This window comes from Glycine soja, chromosome 18, assembly GCF_004193775.1.
Source record: "Glycine soja cultivar W05 chromosome 18, ASM419377v2, whole genome shotgun sequence".
Taxonomy (NCBI): domain Eukaryota; kingdom Viridiplantae; phylum Streptophyta; class Magnoliopsida; order Fabales; family Fabaceae; genus Glycine; species Glycine soja.
Genome location: NC_041019.1, coordinates 11601214 through 11625509, shown reverse-complemented (window position 1 = coordinate 11625509; position 24296 = coordinate 11601214). Strand labels below are relative to the sequence as shown.

The window sequence follows — 24296 nt, the reverse complement described above, 5'->3', positions numbered from 1 at the left end:
TTTCTTGTGCTTAATATTATTGCTTGTGGCTTGATCACCCATTTGCATGGTAAGTTTTAGAGCTAGTGTTGGTAAACATTATTTTCTAATAGAACTAGAAAAAGGTATCTAAATAATGTCATCACTAGAGATAGGTTGATATTTGTTTAGCATGTTATATATCTTTACTCTTAATACAATTTACTATTTTAACTCTGCAAAGGGATTTGGGAGAGAAAATAGAGAAAAATAATTAATAGATACTCCTTTGGGATTAGGTGGGTGTGTTGGGTGAAATTTGTATTGATTAGGGGAAGGATAAGAATGACGCAATGGCAACAATATCGATTTTTTCAAAACCGTTGTTAAAGTATCTCAAACAACATGAGTTTCAAATATAACTAATGTTAACTGAGCACGCACAACATCAATTTTTAAAATAACCGATGTTAAATGAGTATTTACAAACATCAATTTTTTAAAAACTAATGTTAAGATTCCGATATTAACATTGATTTTTTAAAAATCGATATTAACGATAACATTTTATTTACAAAAAATATCACCACACATTTTGTAACACGATTTTCATTGAAACCTGTATTAGCTAGGTGATGTTAAATCTTATTTTTGTAGTAGTGTTGTTACTTATTTTTGTTTATTTCTTTTGAAGCCTTGACATTTATAGAGTTACCTGGCACCTTAATCATGTGTTTGGATGGGGGATTTAAAAATTTTTAGAAAATTCAAATACACAACTTTTTGATTGCCTTGATTTAAATTCCTTTCATTTTGTAAATATGTTGTTTGGATGAGACAATTCAATTTCTTGTATTTTAATTTTCTTGTTTGGATAAAGTAATTCAATTTCAACGAAATTCAATTTTTTTATTTTTAAATATTTATTTAAGAATTACAATTTCAATATTGAATTTAAATAAATGAGTCATTTTTTAAATAGTTAAATATTCAAAATAAATTTAATGTTATACAATATTTAATAATTAATTTTTAATATTTAATTATGTATATAATTGAGCTAATTATGTATATAAGTGAAGAAAGAGTACTTCACTTGTAGGTGTGGAGCAATTCCAAGTTTGGCTTCCCTGGAATGCGAAGAAGAAGAGAGGACAAAGCGGTAGCAGGCATTGGGGGAACAACTATAGTTGATCCAAGAGAAGATGTGGTTGAAAACCGCGATTCCGAGGGCGTGCCCCTCATTATCGTGCACCTCCACGGAGTTTGTTAGCATCGTGCTGAGCACAATCGTGGCTTCCTCCAAAACGGCGTCGTCGTTGGGGACGCTGCACTGCTTTGCGATCACTTCTGCCATGGCCTCGGCATCGATGCTGATTCTCTCCGAAACATTGTCCTCGACAGAGAGGGAGGTGAGGATGTGGTGATTGGAGAAGAGGCTGATGTGGCAGGAGGAGGAGGAGGTGGGGCGGTGGGAGAGGAGGAGGCGGAGGGAGGTAGGTGGCGCTTGACGCAGCTGGTATGGAGAAAGGAGTGAGTACCCACAGAGAGTGAGCGCTGCTGGTGTAGAGAAAGAAATTGAAATTCTTTTATTTCTAAGAAAATTTCATATGACTCATTTTTTGTTAATTAAAATTGTTTATTAAAATTCTAGATATTTAATTTCTCTTTAAATTATTATCCAAATACTAAATTTAAAATGACAATTATTTAATATCTCATTTAAAATGAATTACTTCGTTGAAAGTATCCATTCAAATACATACTAAATGAATGCAGAGATTCATTACAAAAGCCACTAAAAATAACATTTACGTATATGAAAAGAAAATTAACACAGAAAAGTTATTTGAAACAAAACAAAATACATGAATGTCGGGACTTCCATTTTGACCGATACTTTTTGTTCTTGGACCCATTGAAATGGGCACTCTCGTTTGTTTGTGAATGATGAACTTCATGTCGTTTTCAACACTTTTTTTATGCCTGTCTAAGCTCAAAGGGAATGCGATTTAATTTGTCTAATTTTTACTTTTTTTCTTATTTTACGTGTGCAAACGACAGAGAAAACAATTCTATCTTAGGAATCAAGGCAACGGTGGATATAACAATCCTCCACCACTTATGTAACTTTAGCCATGTAAGCATATCCAGATTATTACTTAAATGGATATAACAATCCTCCACCACTTATGTAACTTTAACCATGTAAGCATATCCAGATTTTTGCTTAAATTTCATCTTGACAATTCATTTTAATTGTACGGTAAAAACTATGTTCATCTCATATTTTTATTTATTATCTTTTATGTTTCCAGATTTGGCTAAATGCTATTTCATTTTTAAACTTTAGGTTTGAACCTAATACAATCTTAAAATTAGTTTATATTGTTAGTGTTCCTTCTCAATTATATATAATATTTTGATCATTAATACATGATCTCTAATATACTCATTTTATACCAATAACTTTTAAAATAGCATATAAATTTCAATCATTATATATAACTGTTATATATGATCATTATATATGATTTCTAAAAAAAAATTAACTCTTTGGCTCTTCTACTATTAAATATCACTGTTTTAAATAATGAAATCATATTATAAAAAAATTATATTTAATTTAAAAAATAAACGGTTAAACTATTTCAGTTAATTTAATTTTTTGTTACAACTTACAAGGATCGTATTCATATTTAAAAGATAATGTATATTACATTAAAAAAAATTAAGTTTAAAACAAAAGGGTTCATTATTTATATATATGTTAAGTGGTTAAAAACACAAATAATGCTGCATTAGTAGCTTGCGTTAGAACACAAAAAAAAAAAAAAAAAAAAAAAACATTAAATGTGCTCTAAAAATAGTTTCCAAACACGCACTAATATTGGTTATTATCCTTTTAAACATTATTAGGGCAAATCCAAGCTAGGAAAGCTAGAGACTTGGTCACTTAATTGATAAAATCAAGTTATCCTAAGCAGGCCTCTCTCACTTGGTAGGAGGATCACTTTCTAGTTTCTACTAACTTTTTTATTGCGTGCGATAGATGTGACAGATTGTGAAAATAAGACAGTCGTTTATATAGATGAAGTTCGATTTAAATGGCGTCGTCCACACTATTATGTTGGGAAGAATGTTTATATGCAGATTTGGTGTCATTAATAAATGATCAGATTTTTTCTGCCCTGTTAAAAAAGATACATGACGATAGCATATATATATATATATATATATATATATATATATTCTGAAGTCACATTTCAATCTTATATTTATTTTCTTCAAAAAAAATATTAAATAAATTTATTTTAATTTTAATTCATAAAAATATATTTATTATTATACAAATTAAGTCTCTTATGATGTCTCACTTCTTCCAATGTTGGCTTGTGTGTACATATACTTATTTCACCAGCCTATTTTTTTCAGCTTCTCTTTGTAGTAAACTAGTCGATAACCCGTGCGTACGCACGGATCATTTGGTTAATAAAATTGCAATCACAGTAGTATAATTGAAGATTAGATAGATATGTATTTATAATGTTGGTAAAAGAGATATTGTTCAGAGAAAATAAACAAAATATAATTACATATAAAATGAAAATTATTGTCACTTCATTTCTTTTCTAATGACTATTTCCCAAATTCTTTCGTGTGGCCGGTAGTAGAATGATACATCGTCTTCATGATGGAAATCGTTTTCCTTGAGAAACTTATACCATGGCCGGACGATACTTTTATCTTTAATGCCACGGTCAAGCATAACGACGTCCCATTGCAGAGGAGGTGCATTCTTCCTTAAAATTATCAAGTGATTGTCACATTCTTTCAAATATTTCCTTGTATGTGATGGGATTTCCTGCATATTATTTATACAGATTAATAATGTGATTGAAATTCTCATAATAATGCAAGTTAATGTGATTGCATGTTACCAGCGGTTGGGGAGCACCCAGTATACATTGGGTTATTTCTGTTGTGCAGATATGTTGACGGGAATGAAGTATTGGTCTGCCACATGTCTGTTGATTCAGGGGAGGTGTAAAATGTAGATAAAAAATGGTGTTATCATCGCAGGCAAAGAAGTTGATGATGATAGACTCGTAGATTTTTAAATCTGCCCTGACGTCTACGAGTCCATCTGCAAAAAAATATTTGCCTCGGTGTTGTTGGACTCGTATTGGGTAGGTTGCTCCATTATATTTGAACCGAACCTCTTATGGGTAATTCGGTGCCCATTGTTCATGGTAGAATGGGGGTATTTCTATGAATGTCTGGATATAAAAAGGAAGAAATTGTATGAAAAGAAATAATATGTCAAAAAAGAAATAGAAAAAAGTTAAAGGAACTAAACCAAAATGATATAAAGTTCCATGCGAAAACTACAGTCAAAGGATAACTAAAGTATATGAAAATCAGTAATATATGAAATGTCAAGAATGAAATGCAAAATAGAGCAGAAATACTATAACTGAAGCATAACTAAAGTATGATGAATATACAGCAGAAAAGCAAAGTCAAAATGCTATATATTTAAAGTAATAATGTGGTAAATCGAAAAGCATGCAAATGCAATGGAAGCATGGAAACCAGCAAAAAGAGACAAAAACATAACAGGCAAGGCAGGAAACAGGGAAAAAACAGAACGAAAGAATTGTACCTCTAAAGAAATAATATGATCAATCAAAAACCATGCAAATGGAATGTAAGGAATAACAAACAGATGCAAGGGAACGAAAAAAAGCTTTTTCTATTTTAAACTATAACCTGGTCATTGTGCAAAGCTACTCTGAATTGGATGATTGTAGGTGGTCTTACAATTGGATATCTAATCTGCATGAACACAGGATTTAGTAATGTCAAAAATTTAAAGTGAAAAAATAATCTGTTGGAAGATATCAACTTTTAAAGAGACACTCCTTACTCTGGTTGAAGCGGTGGAGGATGTGATACTCATTTTGGGTTTTTCTGAAGTGAAAGTATGGTGATAGGATGTTGAGATGAAGTTTCCAGAGGAACGTGTAATATGGCTTAATAGTTGAGTGGACTTGATTAATTGATTTATCTTCTCAATGCCATAAGTGGCGGTAGGTTTTTGTTGGAAACGGTGCAACTCAATTGTTGCTTCTTGAATGGGAAAGCTAGTGATGATGTGAAGAGTCTGAACGTGAATAGTTGTGGAAGTAACCAAATGGTTTTTTTGTGAATGGTTTCAGAACTGATTGGACTTTAGTGTTGTTTGTGGTGTGCATGTAATAGTTGGGCCTTAAATGGGCTAATTTTTTCTATGAGGTATTCTCCTTAATGGATTAATTAATAGATTAATAATGTAAAGTTCACCCAATCACTAAACTATTTTACACGTTCCTGTGGTGGTAATTAAATTTCTCGATGGTTATTATTTTGTTATTAATAAAACGACGTGTGTATATATATATATATATATATATATGTGTGTGTGTGTGTGTGTGTGTGTGTGTGTGTATTTTTCTGACTGTGTGTCTGTGCCAAAGCAGTTATGTTTGATTAAGGAGGCAGTTTTTAAAAAATTATAGATTGCTTGTTGTTATTGTTGGTGGATTCTTAGTATTTAAAATCAATGAAATTGTCTGCAAGAAGTGATCACAAAAGAGTAGCACTGTTTCAGAAAGCATGACAAAAGAATTGAAACTGATAGTCAATTGTCAATATTTAATATCAATCGAATTGTATTAAAGATTGTAATAAGTTAAATTATATAATGCAGTCATAATGTAATATTAAAGAATTGATTATTAAAGAATAGGACTGTTTGAAAAAGCATGACAATAGAATTGAACCTGATATTAAACAACTGAAATTTATCTTTTAATGTTTTTGAACACTTCTTTGAATACTACATTGGTAGTGGAATTCATGCTTTTCTGCTCATCGTCATGAATCAGAATTTTTAATCCTTTTGCTGAGTTGACCCTTGACAATGCAACATATAATTGGCCATGAGTGAATACAGGTTTTGGCAAATAAAGTCCAACCATGGATAGCAATTGTCCCTGTGACTTTTTAATTGTCATTGCATAAGATAGCATAATAAAAAATTGTCTTCTCAATCGTTTAAACGATCAGGGTGATTGTGAAGGGGACATTGACATTCTTGGAATATAAACAGCGAGGCCAATGTTTTTACCTGAGATAATTTCAGCTGCAATTACATGTTTTTCCATCTTTGTTACAACAAATCTAGTACCATTACATAGACCTTGATTTTGGTCGAGGTTCCTTAACAGCATTATAGGACTTCCAATTTTAAGTTTGATAGAATGAGTTGGCAAAGCGGATGTGTTCAATGAATTAAGGAATTCAGTAGTAATTGATTGGAAATACGAATCTTCACTGGTTTCTGATTTATCAATGGAATCAGAGCTTAGATATTCCATGTAGTCACCTATGATTTGAAAAATTGCAATTTCAATGATTATATTTTTGACTGAGCAAGTGTCAATTAAATAAGTAATGAGATAATTACCTGGAATGAAGGATAGTACGTAATGATTGATTTGTTCTATTGTTTCATTTGTTGAAGCTAGAATTGCCTTGGATTTAAAGAATTCAGGATTATTGTGGTGCTGATCTAAGTCTGGGAATGTTGATTTGACTATAGCACTGATTGGATCATCATATTGAGTAATGAGTAGATGAGCAGGAACTTGAATTGTAGCATAACCATCGTTTTCATCACCTATAATTCCATCTCCAATGTCTAGAATCCATTTAGCAAATGTGGCAGTTTCTTGTTCATCAACTGATTCTAGATTGCTGTGTAAGCGCAGGTTTTTTGTCAAGGTCAATATTTCACACAAATCCCATAGATATGATGAATTGATTGCTGCATTTACAATGTCTGAGTGGGTTCCTCATGGGATGACTGATAGTATTTGGCGAAAATCTCCACCGAATACTATAACTTTGCCTCCAAATATTTGATTTGAGTTTGATTTATTTGTGATAATGTCTCTTAAACTTTGATCAAGTGCTTCAAAACAAAATTTGTGGGCCATTGGTGCTTCATCCCAAATTATTAGACTTGTCTGGTTCAGTAATTCTGCTAATTGGGTCCCTTGATGGATATTACATGTTGAGTCTTCAAAAATTGGTACAGGAATTTTAAATCTGGAATGTGCAGTTCTGCCTCCTGGTAATAATAGAGAGGCTATTCCGCTAGAAGCAACAATAATAACAATTTGATTCTCTGCTCTCAATGAACTTGCTAATGTTCTCCATATGAATGTTTTTCCTGTGCCTCCAAATCTGTATAGGAAAAACATTTCACCTTCATTGTTGTTGACAGCTTGGATAATTCTGTGATAAATTGTTTTTTGTTCATCTGTATTGATAGGTAAGCTAATGTTATATTGAAATGGAGATTAATTTTGTTGTTGATGGAAAGAATTAAATGAGGGTAGATTGCCTATTATGAATAGAATATTAACAGCTTGAATACAATTTATAATTCGCAATGAGCATTTCTTTGTAAGATGTTAACTGTTATGAATAGAATTTTTAATATATGAATAGGTAGATTGTCTGTCATGGACGCAAAAAGATGCTCAAATTCTGATCTTGTTGCGTCATGGTTGTAATCAAGTTCTAATAATATTAAGTTATTTTGTAGTTAGGATGTGAGATTGATATCCTGAGGATATGGCATTGTAGGATAGTCTTTCAGTGATCTTTGGTTTATGTGCAATAGTTGTTCAATTTCAATGAATGTCAAATTTCTAAGAGTATCATCATTGATCTGCACTTCTAAGAAATAAAAAGCAACTTGTTAGTGAATAAGAAATTAAAATCAAGCTCTTAGTGAATGATTATGACCATTGCTGTGGAACCTAAAAATAGTCATGGCCTACCTGAGTTCATTGTTGATTTGCTATATTGATATGCAATGTCATCAGCTAGCCAATGCCAACATTGGTTCCAAACTTCTTCAGGTTTGGTCATGGCACCTGTTAATAAAATTAATACAAACAATTTCCTTAGATAATTAGTTGTGCCCCAGTCCTTAGCCTCTTTGATTGCCTCAACATATTCTCTGTCATCTTGTAGAAAGCCCATTGCAAAACATGCTTCTCTATATGTTGGATATTGGATATTTGCAACAGTCCTGATATCCTCAAATGAAGTAGGTCCTTTGCAGCTGCCAAGCATCATTCTTAAATAAAACAATTCTCCTGTGGTTGGTGGTACCTATATGAGTCTTCCAATGGTATATCCTTTTTTTCTGGGTTGCCATGATCTGTTTCTTTTATTATATACAAACTTTGACACAAATTGTGAATAAGTAAGATTGTTGGCCTCAGCAAAACCTTTATTAGTGTTCATCCAAGCTAGGAATTTTGAATCTGAAATAGTTGGTTTCGATAGTTCATCATCTATATCATCATGATCTTCATAAAGAACGTTGTGTTGATCTGGAAGATGAAAATACAATCTCTCAACAGCAGGCTTTCTGCCATGGATTGGAAAAGCAAATATTCTCCAAACAGCTTCACAGGGAGAAATGTATCTATGATATAGGTTGGTTAGTAAAAATAATAGTCAAAAAATAAATTATGTAGATTAAGATGAAATTACCTGCAATCTAGATATTCTTTAAGTTCATCATTTTGAATGTTAACATTTTGAGCTGTCTGATTGTTATCAGAAACCATAACAGCAGTCACTCTGTCATAGCCTTTGTTTATGTATTTAAATAAATATTTGATTGAAGTACTTTGATTACACCATTCAATATTTATATGTGCCTGATATTTTTTCAGTAATTTTGCATTGTAAGGTACTACATATCTGTTATCAATGATAACACCATTCTTTGAAATTGAATGACCATTGTTTCTTATACGATAGACTGGATAACTGTTTGAATCCAAAAGAGTCTGAGGCTAAAATTGTTTAGGATAAAAACAACTGCATTTGCCTTCTTTCATACAAGAAGAGTTGGGTTGTAAAATTCCGCATGGGCCATGTATCATATGGTTTTCCACCAATTTGTAGAGTTCTTGGTCATCTTCATGGGAAGGTATTTCTGCTGATATTATCTCATCAATGTCAGTTGAAGATGGGTATTTATTGTCCGGATGTAGAAATAGCAATAAATGCACGTGAGGGAGTCCTCGCTTTTGAAACTCTATAGTATGCATATCTGTGATTGATAAAAGATAATGTTATGATGGTAAGTATAATTCTGCATTTCATATCTGTAAAAGTGTTGGTTAAATTGTAATATTTTAGCCATTAATATCTGCATTATAGAACAAAGAAAAATGGCCAAATGAACAACTTATATTTGTATTTAAGTATAAAAATGATAGTCAACTTACATGCAACCACTCTTCCCAGTAATTGACCTTTTGTTAAGTCTGACAGCATGTGTTCAAATTTTAATTTGAAAATTCATGATGTCTGGTCTGTCTGTTGGTTTGAGATTCAAAGGTGAAAGTAATCTATGAATTTCAGGCCAATTTGGATTACAAGTTAGAGTAATAAAAAGATTTGGAAAACCAACATGACTGCATATTGTCATACCATCAAAGTAAAGTTGATCCATATAACGTGGGCTCCCAACAAACGTTGAAGGTAAGATGACTCTTTTTCCCTTGGTTAAGCCTTTAGCTATTCCAGTATCCAATGAACTTTGTAAGCTAGAATACTTATCAACTCTAAGCTTCTTTTGGTTGTTTCTGATGTAGCTAAGTCTTTCAGATTCGACCATGGTATAACCTTCAACAATGAATTGTTGAAATAATTTTCGAGAATGCAATAAAGTTTGTGCTTCATTTGACCTGGACTGAAGTCTATAAGCAAACCACTCTCTCATTGTCAAACGATTTCGCTTTCTTTTTTTGCTGGATGAAGTAGAACGGTGAAGTATGTCAGCTCTATATCCGTCTTCTCCATAAGGAAAGAGTAGAGGGTACTATAGTGGTAGATAGCTAGCGTGAAGTTCATGGATTCTTTGTAATTATCCATTTTGAGTTTCAACAATAATATCTCTTTTTGAGCCTGGATGAAAATCGCCAACGATAAATGCAACAATTTCTGGAACATTAGGCATATTATATACATGACCATCTTTTCCTCGAGCAGCTATCAGTTGCAATTTGATATTATTGGTTTGATCACCTGCCAATCTATCCCTGGCCATTCTAAAACTTTTAGCATGAGAATTGTGTTGATCGAGCATGTGACTTAAACCTGAAACAATATGGCTCTGAATTCCAGAATATTGGCTGAAAAAAGAATATTTAAAAATATTCATAACAGCACAAACTATTGTAAGTGAATGAATAATTTTCTAACTGATAGAAATAAAAGAACTTCTACCTCATGCCATTAATTCTATTTTGCACTTCATTTTCTGTGTCAAAGATATATAGCTGTGCAAATTTGGGTTTTTTTTCAAGCATAGGTAATAGACTGCCTATTTTGTGGCATGGTTGGCCCTGTATTCTGATTGTAGGAGGTCCTCTTGAGTTATTAATTGTTTTGTCTAGCTTAATTCCAGCAGAAGTAAAGGCAAACATCATGTTGTATGCTCGTAAGTTATGTTGATAATTTTTACTATCAATTGTATCATCATGAAACAGAAGTCGTTGCAGATATTGAGGTGATTTTGTAATAATGGCGGCAATTCAACTTTGCCATCTCCACAGCATAAGCTGAACCTTGGATTCTGACAATTTTTATCTTTTGATATTCCTTCATCATACCACATTTGTGCATTACAATATCTACATTGGATGAGTTGATCACCAAGATCAGAATATCCTGAAATTGTTTAATATCACAGTACAATATGATGATAAGAATTTTGAATATTAATTTAAGAGCATGTGCAGTAGCATCTGAAACTGTAAATCAGAATTATAGTCATTACCTTTTGTGTTGATTACAGTCTGATTAGTTGGAGATTGACAATCCTCATAGGTAGTCATAAAATTAGAGCCTGAACCTACAAAAATTAGAAATAGATATAATAGAAATATTTGAACCATAGCAAAAAAGAGCATGAAACATCCTTTTTTCAGTACCTTGTGTGGATTCAGAATTTTCCCTTTCTGATGAATCAGACGCAATCACTAAAAAATAGAGAGGAAACAAAAGAAAATGTGATTAAGGCAGCTAAGTAAATTGATTTCTTGCAAAACATGCTATATCAGATGTCTCACTATCATATTCTGAAGTGCAGTTAACTATTGCTTGTGAAGATGACTAAGGATAAGCATGTCGCTTCTGCTGCATGATATGTTTTTTGTTGATCCTGGCTTTTGCAGAATCAGATCTCTTTGCATGTTGATAGTTCTGCATGTTGAAAATGACTAAACGCAGAATTCAGTGAATTATAAACTAAATAATAGATTTATGTTCAAACGAAGAACCAAATGCTTGTTTTAAATCTGCAGAAGCTACAATAAAATTAGAAGATGAAAGAAATCCGACATGAGGGATTTCGTTGGTTCTGGATCATAGGCTGACTATTAGTGGTGGAATTTGCTGGATTAGATATGTTTGCATGTTGGTAATTCTGCATATTAAAAAAGGGTAATGATAGAATTCACTGAGTTATAAGATAAAGAGATAGCAAAACTATGATCCAACATTAACAACTAGTAAAATTGGTAATATAAAAATCATGAAACTTGATTTCGGGAAAAAAAATGTGTTTTGGGACTGTTGCTAAGCTTGCAATGAAAGATATTGTCTATTTAGGAGTCTGGTGTCAATCTAGACACACAAACCAAGACCATAATTCAAAATAGGTAAGATAGAAATGATCATAGTCATTGGCGTAAATATTGACTTATGTAACTGCTACTAAGCTTGCAATGGAAGATATTGTATATATAGTGATGAACTTTCATTCAGTAATACAAATTTGTTTAATTTGTACAGTCAAATCTATTAGCTCATGTGTTCAACTTGAAATATGAAATTTCTATTTTACATATTTTATTTGGCATTATGTAACAAAATATGCAAAAACAACTTGACTCAACGTTTGTATCGGAGATGCGCATTGGTTGTTTATATATTGCTTGTCTGGCACACTACAATTTTTTTTTTCATTTCTCTTGTCCATAGATTAGAGTTGTTTTATATAGTTCCAGCTTGTTGTAGTTACAATCAAGATTATACTTGCGTAAGTCATCAATGAACTAAAAAATTGCAATTGAAATATAGAACACATGATTTTAGCAAAGCAGTGATAGCTGGAAAAATGGAGTGATAACATTCATGCCAAACACATTCTAAATGAGGAAATATGATGTCAGGATAGAAAGTTTGATTAATTTAAAGAGCACATGGATTGAGAAGGAAAACTGAAACTAAAAATTTAACGCAATCCTGCGGATTCTATTTTTTTCTTAATCTGGTTTTTTTGTTGTTATTTTTATGCAATTCAGATGGGAATGAAATTCATCAAATAGTTCACCAAGAAACAAATTAAGAACCTAAGAGTATTAAGTATCAATATGACCGCCAATGTAGCTTTAAATTTTTTTTCTTTGTTGTTTTTAACATTTGATGTAATTTGAACATCAATTTATCTCCTTTACTATTTTTTAAATTTAGTCTAACTCCTCCATTAATTTGTTAGAAGCATATAGACCATCAAATGTATGATAAAAAACAGTTCAATTCTATCGAGGACAACCAAGCAATGAATAGTGAAAAAATAAATTGTTTTTAGTGGCATATTTAATATAAGAAAACTTGCAATACAATGGCAGGAACACATAATATGGGCAAATCTGAATTTACGACGCCTAAAAGATCCACAAAAAAACATGCTAACAGACAATTGGTTACTTTTGATTGCTCAAAACTGAGTGAATTGTAACCTATTTAAAACTAAGTCATAGTTAGCTTCAGAGCTGACAGAATATAAAAGGGAGAAATGTACAACAGCAAGGGACAAAATAACATGAATCCAAAAAAACCGGTTTTCAAATGGCCAAAGCATCAGCATGGCAGAAAGAAACACCAGGGGAATTGTCAGATGTACCAATAATGAAAACTACATAATTGTCTGCTTAATATGACAATATTTTAATAGCACCATGAAAACACAACAATAGCAATCTGGAATCAGCTAAATTGACTTTTATCAGAATGTCTTGTTAATTTGTTAGACGATAGTTGGGCTGGGGAAATTTGCGAGCTTCCTAACTCATCATCAAGTTCATCAGATGGCATCCGCTTTTTGGGCGTTAAAGGGAATCCTGCAACTGGATCATGGTCGGTTGTCACAGACAGATATTGCTGCACAAAAAATAAACTGGTAAATAAAAAAACAATGTAACATATCAATGCTCATGACAACAACATTAACTTACACATTCAGCATGGGTAGCATTATTGCAATCAACGTTCGAAGGATCTATTTTAGAACATGCATGTATCATATATAAGTTGATGATAGTCAAACTCATGCATCATATCATTATGGCAACAACAACTAAAATAGACATTAGAAAAGAACACCTCACTATCAGCCAGCATCTCGAGAACAACATTGATAAAATCTAGTTCATTTGAGTATCTAACAACAACGACATTCTTGAATTTTGATTGAATCCTGACCTTAAAAGCAAGCACATGGCCCAACAGTCTGTCAAGTGCTTGAGGGGAAGCATTCAAATAAAGATCACCATCCTGCCACAAAGAGGACAAATCCACCAGCCACTAGTTACAATTGAAAGAACAAAATATAATACATAAAATAAGAAGCAGCATATGATAAGACATGAACATACTTCAATCTTGACCCTATTCACATCATCAGCTATTTGACCAATCAATTCAGCACATTCACGGTCCCAGAGCAACAACTTGCTACTCTCATTGTTTTGGGTAACCATTACTTCAACTCTATACCTACCAATGTACATACTAGTCAAATACAAAATTCTGAATAAAACATGCTAATGCACTAAAAGCCCAATTACCTCAGAACAGGCTGATCATTATCCTTGCCACATCCGCATGTGAATGGTCCTGTTTGGATGTCATTTTTCCTATGACATTGAAGGCAAGCTGGATAACACCATGAATGGTTATCCATGACTATTTTGCTAATAGTGCCCACCGTAACACAAACAACATCCTTAAAGAAAACCATAACAATCAAATTGGCAACAATAAAATGCTAGTATTAGAGACATTAGCCATAATATATGGATGTGAAACAAACTAGCCAAATTCGACTTCCAATTGCAATGAATACACAATAAACACAGATAACAGGTCTACCTCAGAAATGCCATTGATCTCAGAAATAGATTTGACTTCAGCCTTCGAAAGAAACGAATCCTTTGATGATAGCTGGCTTCCCCCTGAAACTTGTGAACTTGCTTGATCGCCAGGTAGTAAAACTGGACTCACCTCAACACCTAAATCTAAAAGCCTAAGGCAATCCAATAAATAGGAAAAAGCAACAGAAAACACTCAAGACAATTGATACATAAATTTAACAGCCACAGAGCAAACATGATAAGCAAAATACCTTTCTTTAAATTCCTGAATTTCCAATATAGGATCATTAATCAATAGTTTTGACGCCTTGAAGGAATTGCTCACTGAAGCTGGATAACTTCCTGTAAATACCAAAAACAGCAACGCCAAAACTTATCTGATGAGTACCCAAATCAGTAAACAGAATATCACACTTACCCTGCGCATCTTTTATTCTGGCATGTGTCAATATAATAACCATCGGCCCATCATTCCCACGCTCATTCAAATAGGATAGGAACTGCATACAGTAATTCTCCCAAAGCGTGCAAGATAAAATTTCACCAGTACAGCAAAGAAAGAACATTACATCCATCCCTTAATAAGGATCAAATAGAGATAAGCATCATGCAACGTGACAAATAAAATCCTCAACAATATAAACCCTAAATAACCAAATATATATAGGAGACAAAAATTGTTGTTAATCATAACCTCAAATCCTTCATTCTAAAAACAACCCTGGTATTTTTTGATGAAACATGCCGATAGACCACCTGATCAAGGACCCCAATAATATCTTAAACCACCAGAAATGAACACAGGTCATTGAAAAAAAACCAAAAAAGTTATGATCAAAATGAAAGCACAAATTGTGACTAGGCTCACCAACCAACAGGCCAGCCACAAAATTGCCAGCAACGACATTTGCGAATTCAACAAATCTAAATTCCTTAAAAGGCAATTCATGCAAATCAGCTTCTCTAACAACCGTCACTCCAATAAAAAATAACTTGTATTCATGTTCGCACACTCTAAATTGACCATCATTCTTGACAACTTTGAAATTATGCATAACATAAGTGGAATTCTCTTTCAAATCAGCTTTCCAAGACTTGAGGTGGTTCGATTTACAAACAGCATGAATTTGATCACCCTGAAATATGCAAACTATATAATCAATCAATGATATGAACAACAATCCAACAATCAAATAGAGAGCACAAAATATACCTCAGAATCAACAAAAACCATTTCCGCTTGCTCAGACTTGTTGGGAGTCCCAACGAACCAAAGATCCGTGATTCTGACAACAAGCTTAAGTGTCTCCTTTGACCCATCAATAGACTTAATCTTGTTAGGAATCCTCACCATAAAATTGCATAGACCTGCCAATTCTAAATGAAAAATGGAATAAATCCAAAACCATGCAAATGCAATGTAAACCTCAACAAACAAACGAAACCTCACGAAAACAAAACCAAGAAACTTATGTTAACAAAAAATAGAATACCAACACAGACTTAAATAACACATGCAATAACATTTCAATCAATGCCAAAATACCATAAAAACTATGATACTATTCGTTGAACTACTAAGACAATATATGCAACAATCTCAACCAAAAAAAAAATAGCAAAATCAGCAAATAGGAGAGAAGCAGAAGCAAAAAATCATATCTCTGAACAAATAATATTCCAATCATCAACAAACAAATGGAAAGGGCCGAAAACAAACACAACAAAGTTTTGTTTACAAAAAACAGAATATCAACCCATGCTTAAACCACACATGCAATAAGGTTTCCATCAATGCCAACATACCACAAAAAGTATTAGACTATCAGTTAATCTAGTCAGCCAATACATGCAATGACCTCAACTCAAAAACAAAATAGGCAAGTCAGCAAACAGCAGAAAAGCAAAGCCAAAATACTATATCTCTAAAACAATAATATGGTTAATAAAAAACCATGTAAATGCAATCGAACCATTGGAATCAATGAAAAGAGGCAAAAAACAAAATAACCAACTCAGGAAACAACAAAAAAACAGAACCAAACAATTATAGCTCTAAAGGAATAATATGATCAATCCAAAACCATGCAAATGCAATCCAACCAACAACAGACAAATGGAAGCCAACGAAAAGAAAAGCAAGAAATTGTTAATAATAAAAAACAGAATAGAAGACGTGCTAGAGGAACATAAACATGCAGAGACCAAAATCATCAAACAACAAAAAACTGACAAAAACACACATGCACAACAGACGAACAATAATATGGTTAATCAAAAATCATGTAAATACAATCCAACCATTGAAGCCAGTGAAAAGAGACAAAAAACAAAATAGCCAACTCAGCAAAAAGCAAAAAAACATAACCAAAGAATTATTATAGCTCTAAAGGAATAATATGATCAATCCAAAACCATGTAAATGCAATCCAACGAACAACAGACAAATGGAAGCCAACGAAAAGAAAAGCAAGAATTTGTTAATAATAAAAAACAGCACAGAACACGTGCTAGAAGAACATAAACATGCAGACACCAAAATCACCAAACAACAAAAAACTAACAAAAACACACATGCACAACAGACGAACAAAAGTCGAACCTTCAACCACAGAAGAACGGAAATGACGGACTGGAAACCACAGCCTCACGCCAAAATGCTAAACAACAGAACAGGTATATTGAAGACGGAAACCAACTAAAAAAAAAGGAAAAAAGTAAAACCGAAGAGCACATCAAAATCAAGAAGAAACAATGCAAAAGTCGAACCTTCAACCACAGAAGAACGAAAATGACGAACTGGAAACCACAGCCTCACGCTAAAATGCTAAACAACAGAACAGGTATATTGAAGACGGAAGCCAATTGAAAACAAAGAAAAAAAGTAAAACCGAAGAGGACATCAAAATCAAGAAGAAACAATGCAAACCCAGCATAAATCAGCAGCTTCCAACTTGCTAGTGAAAGGACTCAAAAACGCTAGAAAAGAAGTCATGTACACCACCAACCACCAAAACTGGAAACGTCAATCTAATCACTCAACAACACACCAAGGTATGTGGCTTACAACCAACACAATACCCATAACAATAAAATGACACATTGCAGTAAGGTGTCACAAAACCAAACCAACTTGGAGGGGCATAAAATGATCAAAAAACCAAAAAAATGGATAGTTGTCAAGCTCTCAGCCATGGGTATTTTAGTATATTTCACACACTCCAACTTTAGTATATAGATATTGATATTGACTTCTATCATTTTATTTATCCTCCTATTTTTTTTTTAATTTTGTCTAATATTTGATGTTTAACCTACCGTTCATGTTGAATTATTTTTTTTCTACAAAGACATAAATTCTTTGGTGGATAAAGTGATGATACAAACATATGTCATTGACTTTCTGCTCCCGAAGGACTTCAATATTCACTGATTAATTATTTTCAATCTTCACGCGGGACTTTCAAAAGTTGAATTTATATTATGGATAATAGTTTTTTTTAACAAAAATCTCTTTTGAGGTTTATTATTGTCATACATATGTACTGAATGTAATGAATTTGTTGAAAGTGGGGTGTTTTAGTTTTTTTTTTTCTTGATCACTTCTTGTGCCTTTCAATTAACAAAACGAGATTTGTTGTATAAAATAAATCAACTAATAAAATATATATTGTTTAAATAATTAAAAGAGGAGTTTATTACTATGTTATAAACATAAAGTCTAATTTATTTTGTTTAAAAATTTTAATTTTAATTCTTTCTTTTCTTCCTTAGATGTATTTATATTATTATTGTTTTAAATTTTTTAAATTTTATTTGTTTTTATTCTCTTTCTATAAAATCATCTTCTACCTCTTTTGTATTTTCGTTGACTATTTATATATATATATATATATATATATATATATATATATATATATATAAAGAAATTAAAAATTGTTATATATACATGGTAGCGTGTTTAATATATCATTTAAAAAAATTGAAAACACATAAAGAAACTGTTCTATTTATTAAATCTCAAGTCTTTTATTATCATCAAAACAATTCTTTCATTTTCCTTTCTTATAATTTTAATTCATGAAAACAATTTAATTGTCAAATTTAAAGTAATTAAGCAATTTTATTCAATTTTTTTTATCCCAAATCAAAGGTGAAAAAAAAAACTAAATCATTTTTTTAAAAGAAAGTTAAAAGTGAGCATGCAAAACATCAATAAAGTAAAGAATATCTTACATAGGATAACACTATCAATAATAACAATTTTTTAAAGAATGTGTATATATAAAATTATATATAATTTATTAACATATTTACTAACTTACATTTATTAAAATTTAAACTAAATAATTAATAAATTTACTCCTATAATTGTAAAATATAAAATTAATATTCATGCAAGACATGAGAAACTAAGCTAGTATGGTAGTAAAAGTGAAGAATATGCATACCACAAAATTAGCATATACACAAAATTAGTATGGTAGTATGGTTGTAAAATTCGTGGTCCTATTTTGTTTATTACACTAAATCGGTTTTCTTATTTTTTAATTTACTATTTGAGTTTCCTATATTTCAAAATATAAATGTTGACTAGACTAAAAAATTGAGTAATATTTTCTTAAAAAATAATAACTTAGAAAAATGTTCAAGGAAGGACGAGACCAAGGTCCTTGAAGTAAAAAATACACTCTTTTACCATTACACTCAAATGCTCATTTAAATATTTAGTGTAAAATATAGTATTAATATAAGTTTTATGTGAAAATAATTCAAAATTTAAATTTTATTTTTTAAAATTTATTATATTTTTATAATCTTATATATTATCTTTTAAAATATAATATATAAGATTAAATTTTATTTTCACATAAATTAGAATATGTATACTTATATAAGCTTTATTTTTATTTTATATATGATATTTTTATAATCTTATGTATTTTTATTACACTATTCAAAACTTATTTTATAAAGTAAATATATAATATAAATTTTTTTACATAAATTATAATTTCATAAAATGACAATATTTTATTATTTTTTAATATTTATATATGTGATTTAATGATAGTATTTTTGTTTACCTATATTAAGATATTCTTGTTAGTTATTATAATAGTATTTTTTTATTTATATTTAACTTTATTTAATTAGGTATGAATTTTTTTAAGAATTAAATTATATAGTAAAGATACATAATTAAATAAAATGGTAGTATTTTTAAAATATTTATGTGTATTTTATTGACATTATTTTTTATCTATATTATAATAAATAACATGAATATCTTAATATAGATAAAAAAATATTGTCACTATATCACAAACATTATTTTAAAAGATAAATATAATATATAAAATAAAAATAAAACTTATATAAATATGCATGTTCTAATTTATGTGAAAATGGAATTTACGCTTATGTATTATATTTAAAAGATAATATATAAGATTGTAAAAATATAATAAATTTAAAAAAGATTAAAATTTGAATTTTGAACTATTTCAGATAAAACTTATATTAATATTATCTTTTGTACCAAATATTCAAATGAGCATTTGAGTATAGTAGTAAAAAAGTATGTTTTTTACTTCAAAGATCATGATTCTAGTCCTTCCTTAAATATTTTTTCAAGTTCTTATTTTTTATGAAAATATGTATCAATTTTCTAGTTTAGTAACATTTAAAATTTAACGGTCAATGGTTAACCGACTTTGCATATATTTCTTTCATGTAATATGCAAAATAGGTAGACCCATTTTGCATTTCTTTGCATATATTTATTTCATTTTTAATTATAAGACTCTTTTAACTAATTTACCTTCTTTAAGAAAAGTAGTTAATCACCTTAAGTGTATCAATTATTTATACTATCATTCTAAAATTATTCTTTTTTATCTCTATCTTCTTAATCATTTTTCATTATGTTTAAAGATAAAATAATTAAATAAGGATATATAGGGAAAAAATAGTTAATACATGTAAAAATTAGAAAATCATCTTATAAAAATAAGAAACAAACAAACAAATTTTTTAAAAAGAGTTTTATAATTAAGAATGAAAAAACCATGTTGTTGGTAATGTGAATGGTGCTCTTTGGTGCTACTTTACATGGTTTGGTGTCTTCAAATGGATCCCTAGAAGAGGAAATTTTGTAAAATGAATTATCATCGAGGGATCTCATCTTCAGCTTTGTCCCTTTTTGTACTATAAGCATCAAGAATACATTACACATTCGTTTGTTACATGTCATTAATTTCTCCTAATAAAATATTTTAGTGTATGTTTAGATTATCGTTAGTTCCTTAATTTTAAAAGTACTTTAAATTAAAAGATAACGATTTTTTTAAACATGTAAAAGTAGAAGCTTGTTTAATAAAAATCAAGAAAAGTTTTCATTATTAAAATAAGATGAATAAAAATTATAATGAGTGTTCAGCAGTGAGATTAGCATAAAAATGCTTGTTATTTTTTCATTTTAATATTTTTATTAAAAATAATTATATTAATCCCTCCATCCTTAACTATAAGATTTTTTTCAAAAATTTGTTCATCCTTTTTTCTAAGACTTTTTTTTAATTTTCATATGCATTAATTAATTTTTCTTTATATATCCTTACTTAATTATTTAATTTCCAAATATTAATGAAAAATAGTTGAATGGATAGAGAGATAAGAAAAGAATAATTTTAAAATAATAGCATAATTAATAAATTTAATATGATTAACTAAATTAACTATTTTTTTAAAAGACGTGAATTAGTTGAAAGTTTGATATAATTATTATTAGGGATTAGTTTATGAATAGATTATGTATAGAACTAGTTTGATTTTCATAAGCTATTTGTATAATAGTTTATTTACTCTCAATTAATCATTTGTTGAAATTTTAATTATTTTTTATAATTATATAATTATGTGCACATTATTAGACAATAATAATAAAAAGTTGCGCTTCTTACATTTTTAACTATTTGGATTTGAAGCATAGTATAATGTTTAAGAAAAACAATTTTTTAAACATATCTTGGTATACATATCAGCGTAATCACAGAAAAGCTACTAATAATAAAGAAGTTAATATGCACCTTGATTTTTTAACAAGCCAAATGATAATAACTTGTGTAAAAGTGAAGAAAATAAATTGACTTTTACTAATACGAAAAGCTCAATTTAATTTAGCTTCTTACTACGAATATCTCCGAATAAGTTTATCTAAACATGTTCTAAATGCAATGATTAATTGATATATATTTGATAAAAATGTATTTTGAGAAAAAATATTTGAAAATATGCCAATCATATAAATAAAAGGGAAAAGTATATTTTTGGTCCCGTTAAAAATTTTGATATTTGGTTTTAGTCAGGCTAAAAAAATTGGGAGTTTTCTGACTTTTTAATTTCAAAATGCATTACTTTTGACCCTTAATTAAAATAGTTAAAACAGTGCTTTATTGAGGGATAGAAAATAATAGATAAAATTTGAAGAATAAAAGTTGTGTGTTTCTAATTTAGAGAGACAAAAATGGACAAATAATTTTAGAGAGATTAAAATTAAATTTCAATTTTTTTATAGAAATTAAAAATATATTTTGTCCAAATAAAAAATATATATATTAAACAACTGCATTTAAACCCAATACAAAATTAATTACTTGAAACCGGTTCAATTCGGTTCTTCATTTACTACATCCCAAACAAGCTGCGAATGAGATTCGTCTTGTGAGACAAAAGTCAACCTATTTGTCTACATGATGGATGATTGATTCCTCCTTCTTAGAAGACAAATTCTAAGACCTTGTTAGATAGAGAGTACAGAAATAGAATCGATGAGTAAAAACGTAAAAAAATAATAAAGAAAAAATTGAAATTATTTTGTTGGAGAAAAATAAAGAAAAAATGAGTAGAAACATAGTGCATCATATTAGTTTTAAAATTAATTCTTCTCTAAATCTATAGAACCAAACACCACGGTTTATTTTCATCTACTCAAGATTATTATTTAATCTCGCTTACTAAATAAGGCATCATTGTATTTCTTGGAACCATTTCCTAACGCATTACATAGATACCCTTTAATTTCTATATCCATAAATCAGCATGGAAACAATTTATGGACACTATAAATACTAGAACCAAACACATCCTTTAAATACACATTTGTTATGTCATTCAATACTAGAAGTAAGCAAATCCTTTACATGTATGTACCACATTTGCCGACCCATCTTCTGACTTCGTCTAAGCAGCTTTGATAGCAACCGGAATCCCATCCCGACATCCACATACAAAACCAATGTTTCAATTCGACCAAAACACTTTTTATATAATAAATCAAAATTAATATAATAAAATCATTAATTAAGTCCATGTGTGGGGTGGCGATACAGTGGAAATAAATAAATCAATGTCAATCCCATGGTGAAGTCACAACAACACAGTTACTTCTCCAAAATCATGGTCAAACCACAGTTTTGGGTTCCAAAATAGATTATGGGATGTATTCAAACACACCATAAGAGATCGTTACTATTTCTTTTGACAACCATCCTATAATGCGTGTTATATATATATATATATATATATATATATATATATATATATATATATATATATATGATATTTCATATGATAATGATTCTTTTATGTGAGAATAAAAAAGATTATTTTCATATGTTACATTAAAATAATGAAAGGTCAATATTAAAATATTTTAAATTCAAATTAAAGTCTCATTTAACCATAAAATCAAATACTTTAAAGATTTAATTTACATCAAGATGCTATCATCATTGTCACCAACATGGTTACCGCTACTACTGTTGTCACCACTATCATGATCATCGTTATCATTGTCATTATTGCTGCTACAGCCATCGTCGCGATCGTCGTCATAACCACCTTCATCGCCACTGTCGCTAACAATAATGGCGATTATGTTGGTGACGACGACGATGGTCATGGCTATGATCATGGTGATGATGGTGGTTGCAACGATGGTGATGGTTGTGGTGACGATTTTGACGTAAATTAAATTTTTGATTTTTTATTTGATAAATCTTATAGAGATTTTATGGTTAAATGAAGTTTTAATTTGAATTTAAAATGTTTTAATCTTGTTTTTTAGTTTAATTTAACTATGAGAATTTAAAATGTCCTCTCTCTTTATGTGTGCGTGTGTGTGCGTGTAGGGGTGTTCGCGACTCCATTTGATTCAATTTTCATTTAAAATAAAATCCAACAAAATCAAATCAATATTTTATAGTTTGGTTCAGTTCGCTTTTTGTAGTTTTTGGTAAAATATTATTTCATTAAAATTTATATACTTTCTTTTCATATTTTAAATAAAATTACATAAAAAAATTGTTGATAACAATCTACGAAAGTTATTAATATGTTAAACCTTCTACAATAAAAATCTACAAATTTTCATTTGTTTTAAACCAAACATATCTTAAAAAAATCATATGAAAAAGAAAGTAGTATGCATTATATAAATTTTGTATACATCCACTATAAAACATTTTGAAACTCAAGTGATACATAAATAAAATATATAACATTGAAGTAATTAATACAAGTCTTATTACAAGTATTGCGGTTTGATTGAGTTTGGATTGATTTCAAAAACATAAATCACAAACCGAACCGAATTAATTGGTTTGAGAAAAAAAATCATCCAAACAAATAAAAAAAAATCAATTTGATTCAATTTTTAATTTTTTTTAGTATTTTTTATTTTTATTTTGAATCGATTTGGATTTAAATACTTTTATACATCAAACTTTAAATTAACATAAATGCACGTGGTCATAGAAAATGACATGCGTTCCACTAGGAAAAGTCACAAGAGAGGCCCAATACTATGTTTATATATGAATATCTACTCCCAAAAGGTTGTTTTGAAAACCACGTGAACCTAATTCACTTTGAGATATTTGATAGCTGAAAAGTTTTTGGTTTTTCGAGAATTATATGTTAAGAAATTTAATTTTTGATATTTGATATGCATTTTTAAAAAAATAATATTTCTAA

The 24296-nt window shown here is 29.9% G+C and overlaps 1 pseudogene; it reads right to left on the bottom strand.

Moving 5' to 3' along the window:
* Positions 1 to 5804: 5804 nt before the first annotated feature.
* On the bottom strand, positions 5805 to 13865 carry LOC114396926 (annotated as a pseudogene).
* Positions 13866 to 24296: the final 10431 nt, after the last annotated feature.